Source organism: Hemiscyllium ocellatum, chromosome 9, assembly GCF_020745735.1.
Source record: "Hemiscyllium ocellatum isolate sHemOce1 chromosome 9, sHemOce1.pat.X.cur, whole genome shotgun sequence".
NCBI lineage: Eukaryota > Metazoa > Chordata > Chondrichthyes > Orectolobiformes > Hemiscylliidae > Hemiscyllium > Hemiscyllium ocellatum.
This window is the reverse complement of record NC_083409.1, coordinates 1,758,588-1,771,196: the sequence shown is the minus strand read 5'-3', so window position 1 is coordinate 1,771,196 and position 12,609 is coordinate 1,758,588.

Here is a 12,609-nt window from a genome sequence, read left to right as displayed (position 1 = left end):
TTAAACCAGAAGTCTCTTCCCTCCCTTTACTGTGCCCTGGATATCCTGAATAGGAAACTTGCTCTCGATGGCTGATGTATTTTCTCCTGACTAATTGATGGCCCCTCTCTTATTCAGAGTCTCAACTCCCTGCCAAAATCGTTTAATTCCTGCCAGGTTATACGAGCAAATCTCCACTCAGGGATACTAGTACCCCTGCTTCAACCACAAACCATCTCCCTGGTACAGGTCCCTTCTACCCCAGAAAAGATCCCATTGACCTAAGAACTGAAAACTCTTGTCTGAATAAATCAGTTCAGTTTTTTGAAATGGTGTCTGAAAATATTGATGAGTGCAGTGCAGATGATATGAGTTCCATGGAGTTCATTAAGGTCTTTGACATGTCCCACATGGGAGGCTGGTCCAAAAGGGAAGAACCCATGGGATCCAAAGCAAGTTGGTAAATTGGATCCACAATTCGTGGAGGGTTATTTTTGTGTTTGAAAGCCTTTGCCCAGCGGTTGTAACCACAGGGATCTGTGCAGGAGCCATTGCTGTTACTTATGGGCATTAATCACTTGGTTATGAAAGCAGAAGGAATCATTAGTAGGTTTGCAAAAACATGAAAGCTGAAGGTGTTGTCCACAGTGAGGGGGATGGTCTCAGGCTACAGTTGAGGCTGGGACAGAATTTCCACAGAGTAATTTCAATTGATAAGCCAGGCAAGAGCACAGCAGGCAATGAGGGAAAACTGATCAATTCAACTTTTACTTTGATGTAAAATGCCTGACAGGTAAGGGTGATGAACGCACGGCATGGATGGGAACATGGGACTGGAGTTACAGAAACACAGCTGAGGGAGGGACAGGACTCGCAGATCATTGTTCCAGAGGACAGATTCAACAGGAAGGATAGAAGGGGAGGCAAGAGAGTCGGGGGAGTGGAGTTTTTGATCAGTGAAAACATCACTGCAACACTGAGAGAACATATTCCTGGGGATCGCCCAGTGAAGCTATGTTAGTGGAACTGAGAAATAAGAATGAATAATCAGTTTGATATGACGGTACTACAGGCCCACAGTAGTCAGCGGGATATTGAGCAGCAAATATGTCGGAGATCTCAGATATCTGTAAGAATTTTAGCGTTGTAATGGTCAGGGATTTTAACTTTTCAAACCTAGACTGGGACTGCAAGAGTGTTCAGAGCTTCGATTGAAGGAATTTGTTCAGTGTGTTCAAGAAGACTGTCTCTATCTATGGAAATGGTCCGACTGGAGAAACGGATAAAATCTTACCTCCCCTTGGGAGACAAGGTAGTGAAAGGGGCTGAAGTGTTTGTGGGGGAGCACACTTGTAAAGTCACCATAATTCCATTAGTTTGAAAATAGCGATGGAAAAGGACAGCCTGGTCCACAAGTTAAAGATCAAAACTAACCTTGCCCCAGTCCAGAAGGTATTAGACAAGACCGTCCAAAAGTTGATTCGTGGAGGCTACTTGCAAGTAAAGTGGGATTCTTTCAAAAGAGAGATAAATTAAGATTTCAGGGCCAGCATATTCCTGTTAATGTGATGGACAACACAGACATAAGTGGGAAATACCGGATGACTGGGGATATTGAGGCTCTGGTCAAGACAAAAGGGGATACATGTCATATACAGCCAGCTGGATTAAGTCAATCCCTTGAAGGACTTTGTGGGTGCAGTAATACTCTTAAGAGGGAAACCATGAGGGTCGAAAGGGGAACTGACAGAGCTTTGGCAGAGAAGGTTCAGGAAAAACCAGACAGATTGTACAAGTATATTAACAACAGAAGATTAACTCGAGACATAATGTGACTCCTTAAAGTTCAGTAAAGCCATCCATGTCTGGAACAACAGAAAATGGCGAGATCTGAAACAAAAATTTCACGTCAGAACTTACTGTGGAAAAACCCTGGAGAAGCCGGGAAATAAACAGTGATGTGCACAGGAGATGCTAAAGGTTTTAAAATGCATTACAATTATACAACTCCTTGGGAACTAATCAAATACATCCCAGGACATTGGGGTAAGTTAGGAAACTTGCCAGAGGGGCAATCGGGAAGGAAAACTGTGAGGATAAATAATCACCCTTGAACACCAACGGTCATTTGAGTGGGAGCAGCGGCTGAGTAAAAACGAACCCGGAAAACTGCAGCGAATGTAGGGCAGTTTGTTTTAAAATTACTTACCTGTAGCGGGAAGCGGTGTTTTTTTTCTCTCTCTCTTCACAGGAAGAGCGGGAGCAGTAGCAGAGGAAGTGACGGCCAACAGAGGGGCAGCCGGGAAGGAAAACAGTGAGTATATAACTCAGGAAGGCGGCTAAACCCGAGATTCTACACCTGTAGTATCTCTCACCCATCCTCCTCCTCTAATCTCCTTAACTACACTGTTTTTTATTAAGGTAAGGATTTTCTATTTCTTTACCAGTGACTGGTTAAAAATTTACTTTGTTTTTGTGTGTATATATATTAATTCTTTTTTTAGGGAAAGACTATAGCAGAGAGGTATCTGAAAGTGTTCTAACTCAAACTTGTACAAAGTAACTAAGTAATTAACTAACTAAGCAGAGATGGCTGGGCAGATGAGGTGCTGTAGCTGTATGATGTGGGAGCTGGCTGATCCCATTGTCAACGGTAGTGACCACATCTGCAGCAAGTGTTGGTTGCTGGAAGAACTCCGGATCAGAGTTGATGATCTGGAATCTGAGCTTCAAACACGGCGGCACATCCGGGAGGGGGAGAGTTACCTGGACGCTTTGTTTCAGGAGGCAGTCACACCTTGGAGATTAAGTAATTCACATTCAGCTAGTGATCAGGCACATTAGAGTGTGACTGTAAGTGAGGCAGGTAGGGGGAACCTCAGTTCAAGAGTGGAGGAGCCTCAGCCCTTGACCTTGTCCAACAGGTACGAGATTCTTGCTCCCTGTTCGGATGAGAAAAAGGGCTCTGGACGGGATGAGCCAACTGACCAAGGCACCATGGCGCAGAAGGCCATTCAAGAGGGGGGAGCTAATAGAAAAGTAGTGGTTATAGGGGAGTCTATAATTAGGGGGACAGATAGTATCCTTTGCAAACCGGATCGGGAATCTCGCATGGTGTGTTGCCTGCACGGTGCCAGGGTGCAGGACATCTCCGACCGGCTTGAAAGGATATTGGAGCGGGAGGGGGAGGACCCAGTTGTTGTGGTCCACGTTGGTACTAACAACATAGGCAAGGCCAGGGTGGAGGACCTGTTTGGGGATTAGAGAAGCACAAGGCAGGAAATTGAAGCACAGGTCCTCAAGGGTCATAATCTCTGGATTACTTCCCGAGCCACGTGCCAATTGGCATAGGGACAAGAAAATTAGGCGAGTAAACATGTGGCTAAGGGATTGGTGTGGGAAAGAGGAATTCCACTTCATGGGGCATTGGCATCAGTTTTGGAACAGGGGGGGATCTGTACCGTTGGGACGGTCTCCACCTGAACCGATCAGGTACCAATGTTTTAGCGAAAAGGATAAATAGAGTGGTCAGTAGGACTTTAAACTTCTGAGTTGGGGGGAAGGGAAAGTGAAAGCGACAGGGAGTATGGCGTTAAATGGAAAGATAAGCAGCAGGATAGCATGTGTCCAGGCGGATTTAAAATTGAGGCTGACTGGGAATGCAGAAAAAAGCAAGGATAACTTAGGACATCTTATGACTTCCAATATCTCAAATGATAGAAAGTTAGCATTAAGGCACTTTACCTGAAAGCTCGTAGCATTCATAACAAAGCAGAAGAACTAATGGCACAGATAATAGTGAATGATTATGATGTGGTAGGCATCACAGAGACTTGGATACGGTGGGGGGGGGGGGGGGAGGTGTCAGGACTGGCAGTTAAACATCCAAGGATTTTCAACTTATCGAAAAGACAGGGAGGTGGGCAGAAGGGTGGGGTTGCCTTGTTAGTTAAGAACAAAATTAAATCTATGGCATTGAATGACATAGCGTCGGATGATTTGGAGTCCGTGTGGGTGGAATTGAGGAACGATAAAGGCCAAAAAAAACATAATTGGAGTTGTGTACAGACCTCCTAACAGTGGTCAGGACCAGGGACACAACATGTACCGGAAAATAGAGAAGGCATGTCAGAACAGCAAGATCACATTGATCATGGGAGACTTCAATATGCAGGTGGACTGGGTAAATGTTGCCAGTGGAGCCAAAAAAAAGGGAATTCATGGAATGCTTACAGGATGGTTTTTTGGAACATCTTGTCATGGAGCCCACAAGGGAGCAGGCTATTCTGGACCTCGTGCTTTGCAATGAACCAGACTCTATAAAAGATCTTAAAGTAAGGGAACCCTTAGGAAGTAGCGATCATAATATGGTAGAGTTCAGTCTGGAGTTTGAAAGAGAGAAGGCAAAATCGGATGTAATGGTGTTGCAGTTAAATAAAGGTAATTATGAGGGCATGAGAGAGGAACGGACAAAAATAGACTGGAAGCAGAGGCTAGCTGGGAAGACAGTAGCGCAAAAATGGCAGGAGTTTGCGGGTATAATTGAGGACACTATACAGAGGTTCATCCCCAAGAAAAGAGAGATTATCCGGGGAGGAATTAGGCAACCATGGCTGACAAAGGAAGTCAGGAAATGTATTAAAGAAGAAGAGAGATCCTATAAAGTGACCAAGAACAGTGGGAAATCAGAAGATTGGGAAGGCTACAAAAACAAACAGAGGATAACAAACAGACTAATAAGAAATGAAAGGATCAAATATGAAGGTAGGCTTGCCAGTAATATTAGAAATGATAGTAAAAGTTTCTTTCAGTACATAAGAAACAAACGACAGGCAAAAGTAGACATTGGGCCACTTCAAACTGATGCAGGAAGCCTAGTGATGGGAGATAAGGAAATAGCAGGAGAACTTAACAAATACTTTGCGTCAGTTTTCACAGTGGAAGACATGAGTAATATCCCAACAATTAAAGGTAGACGGGGGATGAGTTGAGTATAGTTGCCATTACAAAAGAGAGAGCGCTAGAAAAGTTAAAAAGTCTTAAAATTGATAAATCTCCTGGCCCCGATGGGATACACCCTAGAGTTCTGAGAGAGGTGGCTGAGGAAATAGCGGAGGCATTGGTTAAGATCTTTCAAGAGTCACTGGAGTCAGGAAATGTCCCGGATGATTGGAAGATGGTTGATGCAACTCCCTTATTCAAGAAAGGATCAAGACAAAAGATGGAAAATTATAGGCCAATTAACGTAACCTCGGTTGTTGGTATAATTCTAGAATCCATCATTAAGGATGAGGTTTCTAAATTCTTAGAAGGGCAGAGTCTGATTTGAACAAGTTAACATGGATTTAGTAAGGGGAGGTCGTGCCTGACAAACCTGTTGGAATTCTTTGAAGAGGTGACAAGTAGGTTAGACCAGGGAAGCCAAGTGGATGTGGTCTATCTAGACTTTCAAAAGTCCTTTGATAAGGTGCTACACGGGAGGCTACTGAGCAAGGTGAGGGCCCATGGTGTTCGAGGTGAGCTACTGGGATGGATTGAGGATTGGCTGTCTGACAGAAGGCAGAGAGTTGGGATAAAAGATTCTTTTTCGGAATGGCAGCCAGTGACGAGCGGTGTCCCACAGGGTTCAGTGTTGGGGCCACAGCTGTTCGTATTATATATTAATAATTTGGATGAAGGGACTGGGGGAATTCTAGCGAAGTTTGCAGATGATACGAAGTTAGGTGGACAGGGAGGTAGTGCTGAGGAAGTGGAGAGGCTACAGATGGATCTAGACAGTTTGGGAGAGTGGTCCAGGAAATGGCTGTTGGAATTCAACGTGAGCAAATGCGAGGTCTTTCACTTTGGCAAAAAGAATAAAAGCATAGACTATTTTCTAAATGGTGAGAAAATTCGTAAAGCCAAAGTACAAAGGGATCTGGGAGTGCTAGTGGAGGATTCTCGAAAGGTAAACATGCAGGTTGTGTCTGTGATTAAGAAAGCGAATGCAATGCTGTGACTTATCTCAAGAGGGTTGGAATATAAAAAGCAGAGATGTGCTATTGAGACTTTATAAAGTTATAGTTAGGCCCCATTTGGAGTAATGTGTCCAGTCTTGGTCCCCACACCTCTGGAAAGCCATACTGGCACTGGAACGTGTCCAGCAGAGATTCACACGGATGATCCCTGGAATGGTAGGTCGAGCATATTAGGAACGGCTGAGGACCCTGGAATTGTATTCATTGGAGTTAAGAAGATTAAGAGGAGACTTAATAGAGACGTATAAGATAATACATGGCTTCGAAAGGGTGCACGCTAGGAAATTGTTTCCATTAGGTGAGGAGACTAGGACCCGTGGACAGAGCGTTAGAATTAGAGGGGGTCAATTCAGAACAGAAATGTGTAGACATTTCTTCAGCCAGAGGGTGGTGGGCCTGTGGAATTCATTGCCACGGAGTGCAGTGGAGGCCGAGACGCTAAATGTCTTCAAGGCAGAGATTGATAGATTCTTGTTGTCTCGAGGAATTAAGGGCTACGGGGAGAACGCTTGTAAGTGGAGTTGAAATGTCCGTCAGCCATGATTGAATGGCGGAGTGGACTCGATGGGCCGAATGGCCTTACTTCCACTTCTGTGTCTTATGGTCTTATGGAAACAATCTTACAAAGATATTTCTATCACTGACAGCCACAGGGAGTGAGTTGGGAGCCTGGATCATGGCTAATGTTGTGCCAGCATTTAGGAAAGGCTGTGAGGCAAAGCCAGGTACATAAACACAAATTAGCTTGATGCCAGTGGTGCGAGTGTTGTTGGAAGTGATTCTGCGGGATAGGCGTCACATGCATTTGGAAAGGCAATGATGGATTAGAGATAGTCAGCACAGCTTTGTGCGTATAAAGGAGTGTCTCTCAAACCTGATAGAGGTTGTTTAAGAATTGACCAAGAAGGTGATGAAGGCACAGCAGTAGATGTTGTCTATCCTAACTTCAGTAAGCATTTTGACAGGGTTAATCATGGTGCACTGTTTAGTAAGATTAGATCACATGGGATCAGGGAGAGCGAGACAAACGGACACAAAATGTGCTTGACAGTAGGAGACAGAGGATGGTGGGAGAGGGTTGTTGTGCAGACTGGAGGCGTCTGACCAGCGGTGTGCCATAAGCATTGGTGCTGGGGCCACGCATGTGCATTATTGACATAAGCAAGTATACAGGAAATAATTTTAGCAAGTTTGTGGATAGTAAAATAAGTGTTACAGTGGGCAATGAATACAGTTATCAAAAGTAATCTTAACCCACTGAGCCAGTTGGTCAAGAAATGACAGGCGGAGTTGAATTCAGGAGTTGGATTTTGTTATAACAAACCAGAGACAACCAGAACAATTAATGGAATAGCTCTGGGCAGTGTTGTCGAACAGAGAGAGAGAGAGAGAGAGAGAGAGACCAAGAGCTTCAGTTACATTGTTTCTTGGAAGTGGCATCGCAGGTGGACAGGCCAGGGAAAGCACCATTTAGCACATTTCCCCTCATTGGACAGAGCATTGAGTACATGAGTTGATACATCATGATAAGGCAGTTTCAGACTTTGCTGGGTCTCCAGATGGAGTACTGTGTAGAATTCTGATCGTCCTGCTTTGGGAAGCATATTCTGAAACTGCAAATGGAGGAAAGATTGACAAAGATGTTACAGATCCTGGAGGGTTTGACTTACAAGGAGAGGCTAGATAAGCTGGAAAACAAAACGTTGGGATGAGATATATTTGACAGATAAGGTTAAGAGTATACAAAGAGATCCTACAGCATACACGTACAAAAGAGCAATTGGAGAGACAACAGATCAACGAGGCCATCCATGTTTGGAACTACAGGAGATGGGCGAGAGCCTAAATGAAAATTTCATGTCAGAACGTACTATGGACACAGACTTGGAAACAAAGGGAAAGACACTGTGATGTCTTATAAAGAGTCCCCATTACAGGAGAGGTGGTGCTGGAGATCTTAGAATACAAAGGTAGAGAGAAAAACCCCAGGTCCTGAACAAGTGTATCTCAGAACATTGTGGCAAAGTTGCAGCAGAGACAGTGGCAGAGGTATTTGTATCGTCCTTCATATTTCCCTTGGGCGTAGGTGGTTGAGAGGTGACCTTATAAAGGATTATAAAACCACAAGGTGTATACGTAGGGTGAATAGTGAAGGTCTCTATCCTGGGGTAGGGGATTCCATAACTAGAGGGCAGAAATATAAGGTGAGAGAGGAAATACTTAAAAGGGACCGGAGGAGAACATTTCCCACACAGAGGATGGTGCACGTATTGAATGAACTGGCAGAGAAATGGGAGAAAAGTACAATTGCATCACGGAAAATACATTTGGGTAGGAACGTGGAGAGGAGAAGGTTTGAAGGGATATGGATCAAATGCAGGGAAATATCACTCTTCAGGAACCATGGTCAGCATGGACTAGTTGGATTGAAGGTCCTGTTTCCGTGCTGCATGACTTTATCATTGGAGGGGGAGACTACCGAGATAAAGCATGTTGCAGAGACTGAACCAAGTTACAGCAATAGGGATGGTAGTCCGGAATGCAGCACACTTCAAATATGTGGAGGGACTGTGGGGGAATGGAGGAAGTTACAGGGATAGAAGCTGTTATACGAGTTAAAAAATTATTGAAGACACTGACATGCTGTAGATAAAGTGTTGGAGAGGGAATACAGAACAGAAATATCCCAGGCAGCATTCCCTCCCTCTTGTGGGAGGCATGCTTTCCCCTCTGTTGCGTTGATACTCACTAAGACGGCACAGACTTGGATGGATAATTGTGAATTCTCAATGCTGTCTCAAAACAACAAAACTTACAGTAGGGGCGGTGATTGAGCCTGGGGTGTCTCTGTACTGTGCTCCCCCTCCAGCACTGTAGCTGTGTCATGTCTTGTTAGCCGATGTCTGGGGTCCTCTCTTTGCTCCCTGCTCTGTGCACCGTGAGTGATCTTACCTCACTGCAGGATTTATTGAAGGCTCCAGATCTCCCTTACCTTTGTCTCTCTGGCTGACCAACCATCTTCAATGTGGTGATGGACGAGACACCCAGCATTTGGGAAGTCAATTGAGTCAGGAATTTTCTGAGAACCTACAGGAGACAGAGAGATAGACAGAATGGGAAATTAGGCTGATGCGATGAGGGTTACATATGGAGAATGGCACTGAGTCCCACAGATATCTGGAAAATCCCAGTCTCCATCCCTGGCCTGTGCTGCTGCATCTCTGTGGAGTGGACGATTCTGTTGCCTCAGGATCTGGAGTAGCTGCAAGAGTGAGAGGCGCTGACCGGGGCAGCAATTAGTCCCACACAGTGAGGGATAACACATGGAGAGATACTGTCTGATATCATCAGAGTGCAGGAAGATTTCAGAAGCAAACAATTGTGTAGGAAGAACGGGTTCTGCTTTGTGGTGCACTGGTATCAGCGCTCAAGAATGAGCAACCCGTGAGCAGGCGAAGTGATGGCATTATGTTATTATTGCTTGAGCAAGTATCCAAAACCTCAGCTAATGTTCAGGCGAGACAGGTTTGAATCCCACCATCAGAAATGAGGGAATTTCAATTCAATAATTTTAAAAATAGTAATTAACAATCCATAAAGGATTATGAAACCATTGCTGATGTACCAAAACCCAAACACTTGTCCTTGGGAGAATGGCATCTGCCTATCCTCAAGTGATCTGCACGACATACCCACAGCAAAGTGTTTGCCTCCAAATGACCCTCTGAAACGGCCTAGCAAATTACTCAGCTCGAAGGCAGCTAGGCTGTGGAAGAAAGACTGGTCAGCCAGAGACAGCCACATCTCATACCTGACTTAAAAAAACAATCCATTAGAATGGTTACACTGCAACTGCGCTGGGACCAGTGTCCTGGCCAATCATGTTCATAGGTTTATGGACAGGGGTTTAAACTGACAGAGAGGATGCAGGGACAGCATTCTGGTGAAATGAGCTTTCCAAATCCAAAGAGAAGCATTGGAACAGCATGGAAATGTGGCTGAAGGCATTCAGAAAGGAACAGGATTGGACAAACTTTAACTAAAACTGTACATCAGTGAATACGTATGTGACAGGAGATTCTAGGAAAGAGGAAATTATGTTTTTCTTTGGAATGGATAAAGTCCCCGCAATGAGTTGGATGGATTTTTGACAGACAGATAAATAAGATTTAGACACCAGGGAGATGTGGTTACCGGACGAATAAGAGGTGAACGTATATAGTCGATGGTTCAGTCTTCCGGGGTGTCAAGCAGAATGGGAAAGGAGGGTTGGGTAACGCTGACAGTAATGGGCAACAAAGGCATTACAGAGAAAGCATTTGGCCTCAGATCATGAAGTAGAATCAGTCTGAATGTAAATTCTGGCTACGACTTGTCAAGGACACAAGCAGCTGAAGAGTTTTAACCATCGAACAGCATTTCATTTCTCATCACTGCATTAAACACGAATTTATTGTAATTTTTAATAAAGGCATAGTGATAATTTTGGGAAACTTCAATATTGGTATAATCTGTGACAATCACACCAACAAAAGTGATATTGGAAGAAGAGTTTAGAGAATGTGTCTGTCACTGTTTCTTTGAATAACACATAGGGCATCTGGTTAGGGAAGGAACAATCTTAGGTTGACCACTGTGTCATGAAGTTGAGGGAATGAGTAATGTCACACTGAGAGGTCCTCCGGGAAATTGTGATCAAGTACAGTTTAAAGGGATATAAAATTTTAAAGTGACTCACGGAAAGGGCATACCACAACTAGAAACAAAATTTGGAGAAAGTGAAGACTGCAGATGCTTGAGATCAGAGCTGAAAATGTGTTGCTGGAAAAGCGCAGCAGGTCAGGCCACATCCAAGGAGCAGAAGAGTCGACGTTTCGGGCTCATGCCCGAAACGTCGACTCTCCTGCTCCTTGGATGCTGCCTGACTTGCTGCGCTTTTCCAGCAACCCATTTTCAGCGAGAAACAAAAGTAGCCAATTACATCAGTTTGAGAGAAGAACTGATCAAGGGAAACAGGCTAAACAGACTGGAATGTGTGTCTGTAAACAAATAGTGGAAAACATTTGAAGGAATAGTGTAAAACATTCAACAGACAAAACCTCAGCAAGAAACTCATACCTGTCACTCACTCAAAACAAAATGGATCATATTAGATTATCAGGCTGAGAATATCACAAAAAAGTACTTAAAGTTCTGAGGTGAGAGCTAGGGTTTAAGCAGTAAGTGTTAAAGGGAGATTACGATGTGTCTGCTAGCAGGAGGAGGGCACTGGGAAGGGGAAGGATTAGGTTTCTAAATTCTTGGAAGAGCAGAGTCTGATTAGAACAAGTCAACATGGATTTAATAAGGGGAGGTCATGCCTGACAAACCTGTTGGAATTCTTTGAAGAGGTGACAAGTCGGTTAGACCAGGGAAACCAAGTGGATGTAGTCTATCTCGATTTCCAAAAGGACTTTGATAAGGTGCCACACGGGAGGCTGCTGAGCAAGGTGAGGGTCCATGGTGTTCGAGGTGAGCGAATGGGATGGATTGAGGATTGGCTGTCTGACAGAAGGCAGAGAGTTGGGATAAAAGGTTCTTTTTAGGAATGGCAGCCGGTGAAAAGCGGTGTCCCTCAGAGTTCAGTGTTGGGGCCACAGCTGTTCACATTATATACTAATGATTTGGATGAAGGGACTGGAGGTATTGTAGCGAAGTTTGCCGATGATGCGAAGTTAGGTGGACAGATAGGTAGTACTGAGGAAGTGGGGTGGCTGCAGAAGGATCTAGACAGATTGAGAGAGTAGTCCAGGAAATGGCTGATGGAATTCAACGTGAACAAATGCGAGATCTTGCACTTTGGCAAAAAGAATAAAAGCATAGACTACTTTCTAAATGGTGAGAAAATTCGTAAAGCCAAAGTACAAAGGGATCTGGGAGTGCTAGTCGAGGATTCCCTAAAGGTAAACATGCAGGTTGAGTCTGTGATTAAGAAAACGAATGCAATGTTGTCACTTATCTCAAGAGGGTTGGAATATAAAAGCACCGTTGTGCTACTGAGACTTTATAAATCTCTGGTTTGGTCCCATTTGGAGTACTGTCTCCAATTTTGGTCCCCACACCTCAGGAAGGACATCATGGCACTGGAACGTGTCCAGCGGAGATTTACACTGATGATCCCTGGAATGGTTGGTCTAACATAGGAGGAACGGCCTAGGATCCTGGGACTGTATTCATTAAAGTTTAGAAGATTAAGGGGAGACATAATAGAAACTTACAAGATAATAAATGGCTTCGAAAGGGTGGACGATAGGAAATTGTTTCCATGAGGCGAGGAGACTAGGACCCTTGGACACAGCCTTAAAATTGGAAGGGGTCAATTCAGAACAGAAATGCGGAGACATTTCTTCAGCTAGAGAGTGGTGGGCCTGTGGAATTCATTGGCGCAGAGTGCAGTGGAGGCCGGGACGCTAAATGTCTTCAAGGCAGAGATTGATAGATTTTTGATATCTCGCGAAATTAAGTGCTACGGGGAGAATGCAGGTAAGTGGAGTTGAAATGCCCATCAGCCATGATTGAATGGCGGAGTGGATTCGATGGGCCAAATGGCCTTACTTCCACTTCTATGTCTTAT